Source organism: Rhinoderma darwinii, chromosome 3, assembly GCF_050947455.1.
Source record: "Rhinoderma darwinii isolate aRhiDar2 chromosome 3, aRhiDar2.hap1, whole genome shotgun sequence".
Lineage (NCBI taxonomy): Eukaryota > Metazoa > Chordata > Amphibia > Anura > Rhinodermatidae > Rhinoderma > Rhinoderma darwinii.
The window spans coordinates 48,114,683-48,130,757 of NC_134689.1; the positions used below are offsets into that span (position 1 = coordinate 48,114,683).

Consider the following 16,075-nt stretch of genomic DNA (forward strand, 5'->3'; position numbering starts at 1 on the left):
GGCACTGAAGACCGAACATGGCAGCCGCACTGCAAAACACCCCCATGTGCTGTCTTCAGTGCCTGAACCGCCGCTCATTAGTGCAGTGCCGGACGCATCACCTCATGCTGACCGAACGCGCACTTATTGTCAGAAGCGGGTCAATGGCTGTATTACACAGCCGCAGCCCCTCTCTATAACGGTGGAGATCAGAGAAACCTCTCATCTCCGCCATTATTCCCCTGAATGCTGTGTTTAAAGCTGACCGCAGCATTCAAGAGGAAAGTGAGAAGGGGGGTGCCCCTTGGATCGCGTCACAGGAATCCATGTGACGCGATTGAGGGACATACCATATATTGGCAGACAGCCCAGGGTCCATTGAAGGACCCCAGGGCTGTCTTACCATATTTCCTGTACTTAGGTATGGACTAACAACTGCCTGTGTACTATCCATACACAGGCTAATGTAGTGGCGTATAGATATATGCCAGTACATTAACGATTAAAAATAAAGTAAAAACATAAAAGTAATATTAAATAAATAAAAATACACACACCTTTTTTACAATAAAACATTAACATAAGACTCAATACATAAAACATACACATTCGGTATGGGCGCGGTCGTAATAAACTGCCCAAAATTTTTTTTCATCATTTACAAGGTGTATTCTGTTAAAAAAAAAAAAAACTTATTGTGAGGCACGAGGTATGATGAATTTAACCTCACGGTGGCTCAGGGGTTAGCATTGTTGCCTTGCAGCGCTGGGGTCCTGGGTTCAAATCCAACCAAGGACAACATCTGCATGGAGTTTGTATGTTCTCCCTGTGTTTGCGTGGGTTTCCTCCGGGTACTCCGGTTTCCTCCCACACCCCGAAAACATACTAATAGGGAATTTAGATTATGAGCCCCAATGGGGACAGTAAAAGAGGACTTCTGTACAGACCTGCGTAATATGTTGGCGCTATATAAGTAACTGAAATAAATAAATAAACCTCCACATGCCCCACATTAATAGTAATTAACCCCATGATGTGGTTTAGTCAGCATGCTTGAGAAAGATCCCGATGTGGGATTGAAACGTTGCACCTTTTTGATGTTGTCTGAATAAACCAGTTTTATACCTTGAACTTTGAGTGCTGCAAGATCTTCTTCATCTATCTATTCAGTCCCTAGGATCAGGATTACTTGCTTGGCACCCAGACTTCACATGCCTCCTTTGTGAGTGCTGCTGTTTTTTGCTTCCAGGACTGGGTTGAGCAAGTATCACTTACCAAAAGTTGTAGCACATGTGTCTGTCTATCTCACTCTGCTCTTGCTCCCTCCTCCATAGATTTGTATTGGCAGCGGTTTGTGTCTCCATTCACTTCTCCTGCTCCCCTCTCCATAGATTTCTATTGGCAGGCCGTGAAGAGACACACCCCCCCTTTCTGCAGTCCAGCTCCTCTGCTCTTAAAGGAACAGTGTCATCACAAATTTTTTTTTTAATATGTTAAAGATGTTAGTGCTTTATTAAAAACGTTTATATTTATTTGTGTGTTTGTGTTTTACTTTCTTATTTTTACACTTTTTCTTCCCTATGGGGGCTGCCATTTTTTTTCCAATTTCTGTATGTGTCGATTAACGACACATACAGACATGGAATACGGCAGCCACAGTCCCATAGGGACTGTGAACGGGGCCCGTTCCATCCACTAACATGTACGCCGTCTGTGTGGGAACTGCGCATGCGCCGCTCCCACACAGTCCAATTTGAAATGCGCGCCGTCCGGCGCCATTTTCCTGTGGACCGGAAGTCGCGGCCGGACAGTAAGATTACTACTTCCGGTCCCGGCTTCCGGACTTGTGCACTTGGACCAGCGGCAGCAGACGGAGCGGACGGGCCGGAGGGAGCCGCGGCGGCAGGAGCAGGTAAGAGATTTCTATGTATGTTCGTGTTTGTGTACGTTTACTACTGTATGTAAACCTACTACACTGTGTGTTAGCTCAAAAAATGGCGACACACAGTGTAGGAGGTTAGACCGTTCAAACCCCTCGTTTATCCCGGCACTAGCCAGGATAAAGGAGGGGGGGGATGCTGAGAGCTCACTAGAGCGAGGGCTTTTTACCCAATTTTGCAATGCTGCAATTTTGGGAATAGCTCCATCTAGTGACCAGCAATGGGAAATATTATAAATTCGAATTAATTTATAATATTTCCTGACTCGTGAAAAAAATAACAAAAATTTGAACAATGTTTAACCACCTACACACTAAATGTTTAATTAAAAAAAAACAAAACATGTTTTTCTGGCAACACATTCCCTTTAAGTACAACTGGGCGTGTTTAAAGTTATGTCCAAGTGGGCGTGTATTGTGTGTGTACATCTGGGCGTTTTTACTTGTTTTACTAGCTGGGCGTTGTGAATAGAAGTGTATGATGCTGACGAATCAGCATCATCCACTTCTCTTCGTTACCACCCAGCTTCTGGCAGTGCACAGACACACAGCGTGTTCTCGAGAGATCACGCTGTGACGTCACTTCCTGCCCCAGGTCCTGCATCGTGTCGGACGAGCGAGGACACATCGGCACCAGGCGACAGAGGCTATATCGACTTACCTGCAAACGCCGATGCTGCTGCAGAATCAACTGTAGCCTCTGTCGCTCATAACTTGGCCAAAAATTCTCGTTTTTGAAAAAAACAAAAAACTTTACTGTAATCTACATTGCAGCGCCGATCTGCTGCAATTGGAGATAGGGGTTGGAAAATCTGGTGACAGAGCCTCTTTAAAGAGGCCCTATCACCAGTTTATAACTGCCCTATCTCCTACCTAATGTAATAGGCGCTTTAATGTAGATAAGTACTGTTGTTTTTTTTGTTTTGTTTTTTAAAACGTTATGAACATTTTAAGATTTGTGCAAATTTGTTCTTAACCCCTTAAGGACACAGCCTATTTTGGCCTTGTGGACACAGCCGATTTTTGCAAATCTGACATGTGTCACTTTATGTGGTAATAACTCCAGAATGCTTTTGCCTATCCAAGCGATTCTGAGATTGTTTTCTCGTGACATGTTGTACTTTATGATACTGAAAAAATGTCTTTAAATTAAATATTTATTTGTACAAAAACACCAAAATTGAGAAAATTTGCAAAAATCTGCATTTTTCTAAATTGTAATGTATCTGCTTGTAAAACAGATCGTAATACCACACAAAATATTTACTAGTTAACATTTCCTATATGTGTACTTTATGTTTGCATTGTTTTTTTCACGTCCTTTTATTTTTCTAGGACGTTACAAGGCTTAGAACTTTAGCAGCAATTTCTCGCATTTTCAAGAAAATTTCAAAAGGCTATTTTTTCAGGGACCAGTTCAGTTCTGAAGGGGCTTTGAGGGCCTTCTATATTAGAAACCCCCTATAAAACACCCCATTTTAAAAACTGCACACCTCAAAGTATTCAAAACAGCATTCAGAAATTATTTTAACCCTTTAGGCATTTCACGGGAAATAAAGCAAAGTAGAGGGGAAATTTACTAATAGTATTTTTTTTTACGAAATTCATTTGTAATACAGTTTTTTCTGTAACACAGACGGTTTTACCAGAGAAACACAACTCAATATTTATTGCCCAAATTCTGCAGTTTTTAGAAATATCCCACATGTGGCCCTAGTGTGGTAATGGACTGAAACACCGGCCTCAGAAGCAACGGAGCACCTAGTGGATTTTGGGGCCTCTATTTTATTAGAATATATTTTAGGCACCATGTCAGGTTTGAAGAGGTCTTGTGGTGCCAAAACAGTGGAAACCCCCCAAAAGTGACCCCATTTTGTAAACTAAACCCCTCAAGAAATTTTTCAAGAGGTACAGTTAGCATTTTTAGCCCACAGGTTTTTTGCTAAATTTATTGGAACTGGTCTGTGAAAATGAAAATCTACTTTTTTTCTGAAAAAACATACGATGTTTTCATTTTTACAAGGAATAAAGAAAAAGCACCCCAACATTTGTAAAGCAATGTCTCCCGATTACGGTAATACCCCATATGTGGTAATAAACTGCTGTTTTGATCCACGACAGGGCTCAGAAGGGAACGAGGGCCATTTGGATTTTGGAGAACAGATTTTGCTGGATTGGTTTTCGGTGCCATGTCGTGTTTGCAAAGCCCTGGAGGGACCATAACAGTGGAAACTCCCCAAAAGTGACCACATTTTGTAAACTACACCCCTCAAGGAATTTTTCTAGGGGTATAGTTAGCATTTTGACCCTACACAGTTTTTGCTGAATTTATGGGAATTATGCCGTGAAATTGAAAATCTAAATTTTTTCTAATAAAATGTAGTTTTAGCTCAGATTTTTTCATTTTTACAACAGATAAAGGAGAAAAAACACCCCAATATTTGTAAAGCAAACTCTTCTAAGCACAGCAATACCCCATATGTGGTAATAAACTGCTGTTTGGACACATGGCGGAAGTTAGAAAGGACGGAGCGCCATTTGAGTTTTGGAGCTCAAGTTTTGCTGGAATGGTTTGCGGCCCCATGTCACATTTGCAAAGCCACTGAGGGGCCAAAATAGTGCAAACCCGGCAAAAGTGACCCCATTTGGGAAACTATACCCCTCGTGGAATTTATCTAGCTGTATAGTGAGCATTTTGACCCCACAGTTTTTTTTGCTGAATTATTGGGATTATGCAGTGAAAATGAAAATCTACATTCTTTCCACTAAAATGTTGAATTGTTTTCATTTTCACAAGGAATAAAGGAGAAAAAGCGCCCCAACAATTGTAAAGCAATTTCTCCAGAGTCCGGCAATACCCAATATGTGGTCATAAACTGCTGCTTGGATACACCGCAGGGCTCAGAAAGGCAGGACTGCTACTTGGCATGTCGATTTTGGTTGATTGTTTTTTGGGTGCCATGTCGCATTTGCAGAGCCCCTGAAGTACCCGTACAGTAGAAACCCCTGAGAAATGACTCCATATTGGAAACTTTACCCCTCAGGGTGATCATCTAGGGGTGTACTGAGCATTTTGATCCCACAGGTGTTTCATAGATTGTATTAGAATGAGGCAGTGAAAATGAAAAATTATTTTTTTCCCCGAAAATATGTAGTTTTGCACCCATTTTTTTTTCCCACAAGGGGTAATAGGAGAAAAAACAACACATAATTTGTTACCCAATTTCTCCCGAGTACGGCAATACCCCATGTGTAGCCCTAAACTGCTGTTTGGGAACATGGCAGAGCTCAAAATGGAAGGAGTGATATGTGGCTTTTAGAGCACAGATTTTGCTGGACTGGTGTACGGGCGCCATGTCGAATTTGCAGAACTCCCTTGGGTACCAGAGTAGAGTGTAAAACCATGAGAAGTGACCCCATTTTGTAAACTACACCCCTCAAGGCATTTATCATTTGCCTGGACATATGACAGGGCTTAGCAGTGAAAGGCGCATGTGAGACCTATTTTGGGGATTTTCGCAGCATTAGCCCACAATGGCAGAGCTCTGGGGTCAAATAGTAAAACAAACCCCCAAGTAGTGACCCCCATTTTGGAAACTGCACCCCTGAAGGCATTTTGACCACACAGGTTTTTTTTCTATTAGAAATGAATGCTCAGTGGATGGTGCGAAGTGAAAATTGCAAATTTCCACAGGTATGTGCCATTTTAGTGCACAATATTTTGTGCCCAGTTCGTGCCACTGAAGACAAATACCTCAAACTGTTAAGCGGGTTCTCCCGGGTATGGCGATGCCATATATGTGGACGTAAACTGCTGCTTGGGCACGCTGCAGGGCTCAGAAGGGAGGGAGCGCCATCTGGCTTTTGGAGCGTGGATTTTGCTCGCCAGTTGTTCTGTTTGGGGTATTACTGGTATCTCAGTTTATGATGTGGGGGTACATGTAATCTGTGCGGAGAACATCAGGGCATAATAAGAGGGTATAATAATTATCCACAGATGTGTGGCTAGTGTCGCACTGATAAATTGCGCCCGATCTTATCTGCTTTTGGACACTCTGCACAGTTTGCATCGCCATATTCTGAGAGCCAAAACGTCTATTTTTTCTCCACCGGAGCCGTGTGAGGGCTTATTTGTTGCGGGACAATCTGTAGATTTCATTAGTACCATTTTGGGGTAGATGCGTTTTTTTTGATCACTTTGTATTTCATTTTTTTGGCAAGCAAGGTGACCAAAAACCTGCAATTCTGATGTTTTTTCGAATTTTTTTTTTTTACGGCATTCGCCATGCGCTATTAATGACAATTTTACTTTATTCCGCGGGTGCAGCATCTGCACGATAAAATCACTTTTGTTTCAAATAATTTATTTTTGCTGTCACCATATTCTGAGAGCCATAACTTTTTTTATTCTTCCGTCAAAAAAAGCTGCGGGAGGGCTTGTTTTTTGCGGGACGGGCTGCAGTTTTTAATTGTATAATTTTGGGGTACATGCAAGTTTTAGATCCTTTTTTTTTATTCTGTTTTGCGAGGGCTAGTGACTAACAAACAGCGATTCTGGAATAGTTTTTTATTAAAATTTTTTACGGTGTTCACCATACGGGTAAAATAGCATGATATTTTTATAGTTTCGGTCGTTACGGACGCAGGGATACCACATATGTGTACTTTTTATTTTTTCCTTTAATAAAAGACTTATTATTGGAAAAAAGGCTGTTAGTGTTTTTTAACATGAAACTTATTTTTTTTAACTTTTTGACAACATTTTTATTAACTTGTTTTAACTTTTTTTTTTGTCCCACTAGGGAACATGAAGGCATGAAGCCCTGATCGCTATTCTAATACACTGCACTACCTACATAGTTAAGTGTATTAGAGCGGTCAGCTATTCACTGACGGCAAGCCTATTAGGCTTCGCCTCCCGGCGGGGCCTAGTAGGCTTCCGTACTAGGAAGCGATTGTTAGGCTATGGTTGCCATAGCAACCATCGGAACACCCGCGGGTGCCGATGGTTGTCATTAGCAACCATAGGGTACAAGCTAATCACTTAGATGCAGCCAAAGCTGCATCTAAGGGGTTAATCGGCCGGATCGGAGCCTAGCTCTGGTCCTGGCCGTTAGGGCACGATGTCAGCTGTGACAAACAGCTGACACCCGCGCCCGTGGCAACCATCGTGGTTGCCGACAGGCTACAAGACACTTCGATGCATCGATCGCGTTGATCGATGCATCAAAGGGGTTAATCGGCCGGATCGGAGCCTAGCTCCGGTCCTGGCCGTTACAGCTGGGTGTTGCACAGGTGATACCCGGCGGTGATAGCGCTGGCTCAGCTTCTGAGCCAGCGCCATCACATACACTACGTCATGGAGCTGTGATTGGTCAGTCAAAGCAGACTGACCAATCACAGCGATCGCCGGCAGGAGACCGCTGTGAATGGTCCCCTGCCGTCTTACTATGCCGATCAACTGTCAAACAGTTGACGGCACAGTTCTGTCACCTTGTCCTTTGACAGGGTGACAGTTTTTAGCCAGGACGCACCGGTACGTCCCTGTGCCTTCAATGCAGGACGTACCGGTGCGTCCTGGTGCGTTAATGCCCAACTGGGCATTTTTGTTTTTTTACTTTTGACCAAGTGGGCGTTGTAAAGAAAAGTGTAGGACGCTGACCAATCAGCGTCTTACACTTCTCTTCATTCAGGTCAAGATGTACTCCCAGCACAGCGTGATCTCACGAGATCACGTTGTGCCGTCGCTTACTCCCACAGTAACTTCACTGGAGTGTCGGGGAATGACCAATCATCGCCTCCAGCAAGGAGACTATGTCTGGTCATTCTCCTGACGCTCCGGTGAAGATACTGTGGGAGTGAAGGCACAGCGTGATCTTGCAAGATCACACTGTGCTGTGAGTACAGCTGGACATGAATGAAGAGAAGTGTATGACGCTAATTTGACCAAGTGGGCGTTGTAAAGAAAAGTGTATGACGCTGACCAAAGTAAAAAAAAGAACAAATTTGCATAAATCTTAAAATGTTCATAACGTTGTCAAAAATAAATGTTTAAAAAAAAAACAGTACTTATCTACATCAAAGCGCCTATTAGATTAGGTAGGAGATAGGGCCTCTTTCAACTAAAGATGGATTTTGCTTGACAACAGGAGGTGACAGGGAGACACCTGCTGGCAGTAACTGCACACAGAATTTGCATGGATAAAACAACTAAATGTTCACAGTAAGTAAATTAAAGTTGATATATATCAGGTACACTATTAAATTAGCATAAGTTGCTTGAAAAGTTAGTGTTAATTTAAAAATCGGCGTCTCCCTCCTGTAATCTGCTGTCCATCTCCCATTGGCACTTATAATGTGGTGACAGAGGCTCTTTAACCCCTTAGTGACCACCAATACGCCTTTTCACGTCGGTCACTAAGGGGCCTTTTCACGTTCGTCTATTCTAAGTCCTGCACGGGTCTCCCGTGTAGGCTGGAGCCGGGGCTCAGCTGTCTGATGACAGCCAGGCTCCTGCTCCAACGCCCGCGATCGAAGTTTACTTCGATCGCGGCCGTTTAACCCGTTAAATGCCGTCGTCAATAGCGACCGCAGCATTTAACTTTGTTTACAGAGGGAGTGAGCTCCCTCTGTCACCCATCGGCGGCCCACGAATGCAATCGCGGGTCTCCGATGGGGTGTCATGGCAGCCGGGGGCTTGATAAAAGCCCCCAGGTCTGCCCTGGACATATGCCTGTTAGGACGCGCCGGAGGCACGTCCTAACAGATTGCCTGTCAGATTTACACTGACAGGCAATAATGCTCTGGTATACGAAGTATACCAAAGCATTATAGCAGCGATCGGAAGATCGCACAGTAAAGTCCCCTAGTGGGACTAATAAAAGAAGTCACCAATGTGAAATAATTATTAATAAAAAGTACAGTAAAAAAATAAATAAAACCATTTTTTTTCCATAAAAAGTGATTTTATTTAGTAAAAGTGTAAAAAATAAATAAAAGTACACATATATGGTATCGCCGCGACCGTAATGACTCCATTAATAAAGTTAATATGTAATTTAAACCACAAGGTGAACACCGTAAAAAAAAAATGCAAAAAACAATGGCGAAATTGCAATTTTTTTCCATTGCCCCCCCAAAAAAGTAATAACAAAAGTGAATCAATAAGTCCCATGCACCCCAAAACAGTACCAATCAAAACTACGTCTCGTCCCGCAAAAAACAAGTCGAAAAAATCACTACATTGATGGAAAAATAAAAAAATTACGGCTCTTGGAAAGCAACGATGCAAAAACAAATAATTTTAGTTCAAAAGTGTTTTTATTGTGCAAAAGTCGTAAAACATAAAAAAACTCTACATATGTGGTATCGCCGTAATCGTACCGACCCATAGAATAAAAGGTAACATGTTATTTACACCGCACAGTGAACGGCGTCAATTTAAAAACGCATAGAACAATGGTGGAATGTCAGGGTTTTTTTATAATCCCCCCAAAAAAAGTTAATAAAAAAATTATATGTACCCAAAAATGGTGCTATTAAAAAGTACAACTAATCCCGCAAAAAACAAGTCCTCATACAGCTATGTAGACTAAAAAATAAAAAAAAGTTATAGCTCTTTGAATGCGACTATAGAAAAACGAATAAAATAGCTTGGTCATTAAGGCCTAAAATGGGCTGGTCACTAAGGGGTTAACAAACATTTGTGATAGAATGGGTTGTTCTAAAGAGCTCACTGAATTCCAGCGTGGTCCTGTAATAGGATGCCGCCATTGTAACATGTCAGTTTGCAAAATTTCTTCCCTCCTAGCTATTCCACTACAACTGTGATATCATTTCAAAGTGGAAACATTTAGGAACCACAGCAACTCGGCCACGGAGCAGTAGACCACGTAAAACTACAGAGCGGAGTCGCCGAGTGCTGAAGCACATAGTGCATAAAAGTGGCCAACGCTCTGCTGCCTCAATAACTGCAGAGTTCCAAACGTCCTCTGGCATTAACATCCACACAAAAACTGTGCGTGGCATGGGTTTACATGGATGAGCAGCTGCATACAAAAGTCTTACATCACTAGCACAATGCCAAGCGTCGGATGGAGTGGTGTAAAGTACATTGCCACTGGACTCTGGAAACGTGTTCTGTGGAGTGATGAATCACGCTTCTCTATCTGGCAGTCTGATGAATAAGTCTGGGTTTGGGGAATGCCAGTTACCTGCCTGACTGCATTGTGCCAACTGTGAAGTTCGGTGGAGGAGGGATAATGCTATGGTGTGGTTTTTCAGGGGTTGACCTAGGCTCCTTAGTTCCAGTGAAGGGAAATCTTAATGCTTCAGCATTCTAAGACATTTTGGACAATTGTATGCTTCCAACTTTGTCGGTACAGTTTGGAAAAGGCCCTTTTCTGTTCCAGCATGACTGTGCCCCAGTGCACGAAACAAAGTCTATAAAGGCATGGTTGGGTGAGTTTGGTGTGGAAAAACTTGACTGGCCCGCACAAAGCCCTGACCTCAACCCCATCGAACACCTTTTGGATGAACTAGAACGAAGTTTGTGAGCCATGCGCTCTCATTACTGTACGACCTCACAAATGCTCTTCTGGATGAATGGGCAACAATTTCCAGACAAAATCCAAAATCTTGTAGAAAGCCTTCCCAGAAGAGTGGAAGCTGTTAAAGCTGCGAATGTGGGGGGGGACTAACTCAATATTAATGCCTATGGATTTAGAATGGGATGTCATAGAAGGACCTGTAGGTCTAATGTGTAGGTGCCCTAATACTTTTGTCCATATAGTGTATTCCTATCACTGGTTCCCTCGGAGGTCTCCGTCAGGTTAACCCCTCAACGGAAAGGCAAACTGAAACCTTAGCTTCCGTTTCCCTCACTATTGAACTCAATGGTGACAGAAACATAGCTAATGGTTTCCATCTGTCACCGTTGTGACAGGGTTCGGTCGTTTTGACGGAATCAATAGTGCAGTCGACTGCGCTATGGGTTCCGTCAAGAACAGAACCCTGTCACAACGGTGATAGACAGAAACCATTAGCTATGTTTCCGTTACCATGGAGTCCAATACCATTGGATTTGGTATCTAAGTAAGCATATTGAACCGGAGAATAAAATGAAAATGCCATTTTTATTGAACGGTGAAACACCATAAAAACCAAACCCAAAAAAACAATGGAGGAGAAGTAACTTTTTCCCATTCCACCCCACAAATAATTTTTTCCCCAGTACAATATATGGTGCCATGAAAAACTACAACTCGTCTCGGAAGAATCAAGCCGTCACACGGCTTTATAGACACCAAAATAAAAAGTTATGGCTTTTGGAAGGTGGGGAGGTAAAAACAAAAATGAAAGTCCAAAACACGGCAGCGGCGGGAAGGGGTTAAATTACCTAGGACATCTGTAGATTTCAACCTACTTGTTGCCTACCTAGGTTAAAAGGAAACCTATCTGTGGCAGCATAAAAGTTCCCTTTAAAGAAACTCTGTCCCCACATTATAAGTGCCCTATCTCCTACATAAGGAGATGGGCGCTGTAATGTAGGTGACAGTAATGCTTTTTATTTAAAAAAAACTATCTATTTTCACAACGTTAGGAGCGATTTTGTTTTATGCTAATGAGCTTTCTTAATGCCCAAGTGGGCGTACTTTTACTTTCGACCAAGTGGGCGTTGTACAGAGGAGTGCATGACGCTGACCAATCGGCATCATGCACTCCTCTCCATTCATTTACACTGCACTAGCGATATAGATATATCACTATGTGCAGCCTCATACACAAGCCCTAACATTACTAGTGTCCTGATAAAGAATACACATGAAATCCAGCCTGGACGTCATGTGTACTCAGAATCCTGACACTTCTGACTCTTTTTTTGTGAGATTCCGGCAAGTGAAACCAAATCTCGTTTAGCTCCGAGATCTCGCGAGATTTCGTATCCGTTGCTGGAATCTCACAAAAAAGAGTCAGAAGTGTCAGGATTCTGAGTAGACATGACGTCCAGGCTGGATTTCATGTGTATTCTTTATCAGGACACTAGTAATGTTAGGGCTTGTGTATGAGGCTGCACATAGTGATATATCTATATCGCTATGTGCAGTGTAAATGAATGGAGAGGAGTGCATGATGCCGATTGGTCAGCGTCATGCACTCCTCTGTACAACGCCCACTTGGTCGAAAGTAAAAGTACGCCCATTTGGGCATTAAGAAAGCTCATTAGCATAAACTTAAATCGCTCCTAACTTTGTGAAAAAAGATCGTGTTTTTTTAAATAAAAAGCATTAGTCACCTACATTACAGCGCCCATCTCCTTATGTAGGAGATAGGGCACTTATAATGTGGTGACAGAGTCTCTTTAAGGTAATTTTGGTGTACAAAATCACATGGCAGTGAACTAGGAGAACAGCCATACAAAAAGGTATAACTAGCAAAAAAACAGCTAACAATACCTAGTGCCAAATGGTAAAACATTCAGTACTTCTTCGGTGTATGCTAGTGGTTTAATATGCGCAGTTTTTCAGTCAGATACTCTGCGTCCTGTAATGTGACATAATCTTACGACCTATTGGCTTCACATACCAACAGAAACCCGAGTACAAGACACACTTCCCCTCCACACCTTCCCACTTACTGTGTAACCAATAGCTGCGCAGCGTCACTTCCACCAATCACTCTTTCACCTCCAACTCTGCAGAATGGCAGAGATACTACTATCGGCTTCATGCTATGCTGTGAGCGAGTCAGGGATCTTCAGCAGCAGCAAGCAAAATGAACTGCTACCTAAGATTCACTCAATGATATGCAACCCTACAAAACGGAGATTGAAGTCATATAAACAGGCCAGAAACAGCGAGAATCCATAGGCATCCTTGGAAGAGGAGATCAACCACAGCAAACATAGAAGAGAAGCCCACAGCAGAAGACAACATGCGATCTAACATGGATAGAAAGTCCAAAATTGTCTAAATCATGACTGCAATAAACAAGATATTTACTGCCCGTATGTATACTTTGCCGGGCATAAATGACAAAACATCAGGCACTGTTTTTTTTACAGTGATTTAGAAAAGCAGCATCACTAAGAAAATTATAGTTACAGGTACAGTGTCTTCCTGACTGAGAAAGCAAGACTCCCAGTAGGGGGCGGTATGTAGAAATTACATAACACATTAGCGCAGCGTTCCCGTCTCTGTCCTGTGATCACTAATCTTGAGATAACTATGTAAACGTAGAACAAAAAACAACACACACACAACCAAAGCTGCAGCACTGATCCTACTTCAAACTTATCTATGCCAGATGTTGCAATTTCAGAATGGGGAGCCCGAATTTGCCCCAACCCCAAGTTTGATCCGAGCGGCAGGTCGCTCATGCGCACTGCCGCTCCATTTATTCTCCATGAAAGTGCCGGAGATAGCCGTGCAGTGTTCGGCTTTTTCCGGCGCTGCCATAGAGAATGAATGGAGCGGCAGTGCGCATGAGCGACCTGCCGCTCGGATCAAACTTGGGGTTGGGCCATATTCGGGCTCCCCATTCTCGTAAATGGTCAGGGTCAGAGCTGTCGGACACCCACCGATCTACAAGTTAACCCTTACCCTACGGATAGAGGGTAACTTGTTGTAATCGGAATACCCCTTTAAAATGGATTGTGGCCTAGGGCAACACTGCGAGTATGTCTACAATTTCCATGAGGGAATTCTGCAGGGCACTATAGTAGCAGCAAAGTGGATGAGTTTTAAACAAATCTTATTCATATGATGTGAAAAAGATACGCAGAAAAGTGCGGAAACTGACTTACGGTGCGTATTCTATATGTAGCACGTCAATTTCTCTTTTGAAAAAGCTGTTGAATATCTGCAGTGTTTATGTCCGCAGGTGTGTGGACGTATCCTTATACTGAAACCAAATTTTACTGCACTGCTAATACAGCTACATAGACGGAAAACATTTATTGTATTATTATTTTCCACTTCAGAGCTATCGTCCCCCCAAAAAATAAAGTCTACTTGTGTAGTAGCAATCGTACAGACATAAAACAGGGTCACTGATAAAAATGATTGGTCTACACGAATAAAGAAAAGAAGTTCTAGCAGTTAGACCGGTGCAGACAGTGTATCAGAGAACTGGTCTGGGGATGGGACACAGAATAGTAAGGGCACCACAGAGATCTTCTATCTGGACCAGTCTTCTCATGCTGTGATCATCATGTAACATGTGGTATTACAAAAATGTCATACAGGCATGTGTGCTTATACTGAAGGCCTCCATCTAGGACAGGAGTGGACAAATGAAGCTGTAACTTTCTGACTTTTCCCAGTTACCACAAATAAAGCACATTCATAAGACGTCACGTACGATCTGCTGCTTGTAGTCATTGTTTACTTTCAGAAGATAAGAATCTGTCCTGGTCAGGTGATGATCACACAGGTGTGCGGTTACCATACAGTATCAGACACAGTACCCAGTGTATCATGAGGGGAGCACCTGTGTGATCACATGACCAGGACCGGTTTCTATCCTTTGGAAATAAGGTAAGGCTTTTTAAATATTCGTGGGAACCAGAATATCCCTTTAAAATGTAGTCCAGCAGCAATGATCTCAGGCTATGTGCTGCAGGGGTACTGTAGATCTGGTCATAAACGTGTAAACAACAACACTCCTTCCAGCCAGTCTCAGATCTACATTCCAGGACCAAGTTTAACAAGAATCAGAAAGTTACAGCACAAGTGAACTGGGAGCTTTAGTCATCTAATCGTTTAGGACCTGGGGTAAAATCACATGGCATCCTGCAAAAGCTGCACTTTTTTAGGGATGCAGACGACTTGTTATGGCAATGGTCGTTTATAACGGAGACTTCAAATATCCAGTTCTGATCTTGGAGAAACAGGAGCTGGTGTGATGCAGCGAGGACGCGAAGAACTCTTAGGTGACGGCATGACACTATGTGGCTGGGGAGATGTTTATACAGAGAGCGGAAGATGATGATTAGCATCTAGTAGACGCCCCCAGAGCTGCCCGATGGGAACCGTGAGTTTCAGAAGGTAAACAACAGCCACGCCCCCTACAGTCTTCTCCCTCACCGTGCAGCATGAGGCCAGCAGTAGATTTCCATGACCAGCACAGAGCTCATCCACCTTGTGATATTCAGAACACATTAAATGATGTATATCAGGAGCCTTCCCTCACCCAGCACTATTAGCTTCACCCGGAGCCTTTTAAACGTAGCCATTCTAAGTAACATCCATGTTCTGTATGTAATAGAGAAACTGCGTGATGCACAAGTGCAATAGGAAACAAACCATATAGAACTGCAGAAGGTGCACATGGAGGAAAAGTAGCTGCACCATCCACCAGTGATCACAGCAACATGGAGCCACACTGTGCCCTCAGCGCCTGCCAACCAGGAGAGCTTCCCCGGGCAATGCCAGGCGCACTGGAGGATGACTGAGCAGGATGCCTCTGTGCCAAGTGCCGCAGTCATTAATAGAGTTTTATACGTAAACAAGCGATTGAAGGTTTAGTAAAAGTTGCTGTTTCCAGTTCTCCCCTCCCTCTTACTCTTTAAACATGACTGCCCAACATGCGCAATGCCTAATGCTGCTGCACATTCCCCCACCTCTGCCAGCTTCCTCCTCTACAGGGCTCACTACAAATTCAGCATAATCCATGGAGCTCGCAGATCAGCAACAACTGCCATCATTCCATCACACCCCAATTATCCCCTGAACACCCCTCCAGGGCTGACTCCTCTGTGCACTTACCTTTTTGGGTCGGGGGTGTCCTCGCTGTGGAGAGAAGCTCAGGTTAACATAGGGGAGGATCCCACCGAAAAAACAGGGAAGACCATGAGCCTTGTAGAGAAAGTCCAGCGGCTCATCGCACACACACTGTAGATAAAGAAGCTCTCCTGCTCTCCCCTCTTAGGACTGGATACAAAGTAACTCCCATGTATGTCACAGCATAATCCTCAGCTTCCAAGTGAAATGGCTGCTCATGCAGATCCCTCCGTTCCCGACCGATCGTCCTCGGCTGCACACTTCGTTCATCTGCTGTAAAACATACACATATACATATTTCTATGTGCGTGTGTATGCTGATATGAATGGTTGCAGGCTGCTCTGCTGGGAAAGGGGGTGGGTGCTGTTAGGCTTA

The 16,075-nt window shown here is 43.3% G+C and overlaps 1 protein-coding gene across 3 annotated transcripts in view; it reads right to left on the reverse strand.

Moving 5' to 3' along the window:
* JADE2 (jade family PHD finger 2) overlaps positions 1-16,075 on the reverse strand; it is a 404,193-nt gene that overhangs the window by 387,696 nt on the left and 422 nt on the right. For all 3 annotated transcript variants that reach the window (XM_075856334.1, XM_075856333.1, XM_075856332.1), the window contains exon 2: positions 15,685-15,972. The gene's annotated coding sequence lies outside the window, so the exon portion shown is untranslated. The remainder of the gene's footprint in view (positions 1-15,684; positions 15,973-16,075) is intronic.